The sequence below is a fragment of the Anneissia japonica genome, unplaced genomic scaffold (assembly GCF_011630105.1).
Source record: "Anneissia japonica isolate Jap-2015-1 unplaced genomic scaffold, ASM1163010v1 scaffold288080_len124612_cov161, whole genome shotgun sequence".
In the NCBI taxonomy this organism is placed as follows: Eukaryota; Metazoa; Echinodermata; class Crinoidea; order Comatulida; family Comatulidae; genus Anneissia; species Anneissia japonica.
Window position 1 is genome coordinate 8,647 of NW_022754353.1, and position 3,748 is coordinate 12,394.

Below are 3,748 nucleotides of genomic sequence, written 5' to 3' on the forward strand. Positions count from 1 at the left end.
ATTCCAGTCTTGTAAGTCATCATTGAGAAAATTTGTATGGCCCTATAGACATCACGCTGAATAAATCTATAGATTTGCATCATACTAACTTCAAAAACAGACATAAGTAATAAACAAACCACCAATATCGCCCATAAGCGACTGTACAATCTTATATTGTTGGAAGCCCGTGTCGTAGTGTACTGGTCGATTCCGTCATCTGTACTGATGGTATTTTGTCCATTTTGTCTTCTATTGATGTTAATATTGACTGTTTTCCTTCTCATGTTGCACTCAGTTGTATCACTGTCTGTGTTTCTTCCAGTCGAAAACAAACCGGTCCAGAAGTGTAAAAGAATGCTTATAGCCAAAATGTTATATTCTTTGAAAAATGGCTTAAGGATACCTACACAATAGCTAAGTGTTAGCTCGGGGTATTCATTGAACTTTTTGTAGCACGAAGCAAAGTCATCATTGAGTTTAGATTTGTTTCCTGACTCCAAATCAAACTGTGGCCAATCCATTTCTTCAAAATCGTCTTCAATACCAAATACCATTGCTGTTTCTCTTGCGACGACTGTCATCCAAGCCAATATATTTGTAGACATTGTTAAGATAAAAGCATATTGAAATCTGGAACAATTCTTGAATGAAGCCTCTCTGAAAAATCTAAAGAATGTCATTTGAGTACAAGCAAACATCACATTCAAACAGTTTGTTGTAATAAACATAATTTCTCGATATTTGTATATTTTTTTCATAAGCACCGATAAACAGCTTCCAACGCCTACGATATAGGCAATTGAAAGTGAAATGTTGCAAATTCCCAAAATATATATGCCAAGAATAGGTTCAGAAGAGGGTTGTTCGCTCAACTCGGCCGTTAGGTCTGACGAAGGTAGCTGTTGATGTTCAGTCCTATCATACTGTGATTGTTGAATGATTTGAATGAAGCCTTCTCTTTGCAAACATGCACTCTTTTTTAAAACGTATATCATGAAGGTGGTAGAAATTGAGAGCATGATGATGTATATCCAAGTGCACGTGTCACCATGTATTAACTGGTTTCCACTATAGATTGCAACCATTAATGCGCTGTATAAAGAAACCAGACCAAGAAGTATCAAAAATGATGAAACATGACCGTCGGTGACAGAATCATGCGCAACTAGTGTTAGTAATCCAGGGGATGGTGGTATTGGTTGAGGTTGCGGCGGCAATGGTGCAGTACTTTGCTGAAATTCTGACTTGATATCACTCCACATTGGATTATTCACTAACGCTGGACATATTTGTTCAAGTTGGTCGATATTTGTAATTGATTCATTCTCAATTGTAGAAGACATCATTGGTTATATGCTAAAAAAACTTCCCTTTGTATTAAACCAATACAGTTGATCGTTTGCTTGATTGTAATATGTTTGTCTATCAGCGTTATTATTTAGTATTATACTAAATAACGGTAAGTTTAAATATTACAGTTACCGATACTTGTATAGATACGCCTCTCGTTTCAGTTTTTATTAAACTGACTAGCTTATACCCTTTCTTTAAGTACATTCAAAATACACATGTGATTTAGTTTCTATTCAAAGGAAGAAGGAAGTTTGTATATTTTCTGGCACGTCAATCACTCATTTCTCGATTGAGTTATTGGATTTTAAATGTAAGGTAGAGGTCAAAATGTTTGCAGCCATTGAACACAATGAAACAGAAAAGGATTAACATAGAAAATATTAAAGAAGACAGTTGTACTTCATCACTGTGTCCCACTATAGCCAATTTGGCAACCATTGGACACAATGAAAAAGAATAGGATTTAAAAAAAAAATATTAAACAAGATATTTATAGTTTATCACTCTGTCCCACTATAGCCAATTTAGGGTACTGGAAAAATTGTTAGATTTTTCACTCTCCCCCCCCCCCCCCCCCCCCCCCCCCCCCCCCCGCGTGAAAAATTCGGGAATAATTGATGCGAGAATAAACAAAAAAAAATTTGCCGCATCAATTATTTTAACAGCATAACACAATGCAATTTTGTGACTTTCAGATACATTTCTTTAAAAAACTATAAAATTAAACCAGTTTTTATACGATATTTACTATTACTAGCCAAATATAAAACAGTCCCTTCCTCATCAATAAAAACAAAAGCGAAATAATTAATTGTTCGGATTAAAAAATTAAAATAAACGCCCTCCCTCACTGTTTTTTTTTTTAATGAGTGATAATCTAATACTTTTTTCTATGTGCTCAATAGCAGTCACTGAACAAAAAGAAAATGATTAACTTACAAAATATTAAAGAAGACAGTTGTACTTCATCACTGTGTCCCACTATAGCCAATTGGGCAACCATTGGACACAATGAAAAAGAATAGGATTATTTTTCCCTCATCGTTTTGTTTTAAAGAGTGATAATCTAATAATTTTTTCTATGTGCTCTTAGCAGCCATTGAACACAATGAAAAAGAAAAGGATTAACTTAGAAAATATCAAAGAAGACAGTTGTACTTCATCACTGTGTCCCACTATAGCCAATTTGGCAACCATTGGACACAATGAAAAAGAATAGGATTATTTTTTAAATATTAAACACGATATTTATAGTTTATCACTGTGTCCCACTATAGCCAATTTAGGGCACATAGGAAAAATTATTAGATCACTATTTTTTTTTAAATCGGAACAACTGCTTCTTTTAATAGATGAGGGAGGGACTTTTTTTATTTGGCAAGAATATTGTAAATATTGTATAAAAACAGGTTTAATTTTTATTGTTTTTTTAAAGAAAACGTATTTCCAATCACAAAATTAGATTGTTTTTATGCTGTTGAAAAAATGATGCGGCCAAGAAAAAGAAACATTTTTTTAAATTTCCGCATCAATATTTCCCAATTTTTTTGACGTGGGCTGGAGTGATGGTCTAATAATTTTTTGTTGTATAGGCATATGATCTGTTCATTGTGCGTTCGATTTTGATAATAATAGGATTGATAGGAGCACTGTATGATCAATGTGCGCCAAAATAAATAGATGATTAACATAAAAAGTATGATGCCGTTTATTTGTACAATACTGCTATTGTTTTTAAAATTTGGTGGAGTAATGTAGTTCATGTGGTTATCATTGGAAAGTTATTGATCTATTGGTAAATTCTATAATCTGGTTGTTGTACGCATAATAGACATATTTTTTACATTTTTCATTTTATTTCTTTATTCATGTTCTTTGCAATTCATGACAAAGTAAACTCAACCATACATATTTAAAAACAGAGCGACGAAAAGGACCTCCACGAAACTCTTAGGAGCTTTTAAAATGGAGACCCGGTGTTAAAATTAAAGTTTGTTTAGACATAAAGACAATATATAACTGCCTAACTACAAAGATACACCCCCTCTCACACCAACAGTCATATTTATTTGATTTACGTTTATTTTGAACATTGTCATTAGCACATTGTTTAAATCCACACTAGGCTATATTTTACACTGATTGTACTGTCGGCAATACCAGAGAGGTCATTCCCATTACATTATGGTCTTCCATTTCTATAGCGCATAATACAGTGAATGACAAACGTCATTTTTCACTATTAATTCCACCTTAATTCGGAGTCGCTCAGCTCAGTCACTCATGCATGTGTAAATGTTCGTATTGACACTGTGTTTTTAGCATTGTTTTAAAGTAATAACCTATCAGACAACAAAACGAATGGAAATCCACTTTTTTTGCAAAAAATAATGTGTGGACATTTTTGTGTGAC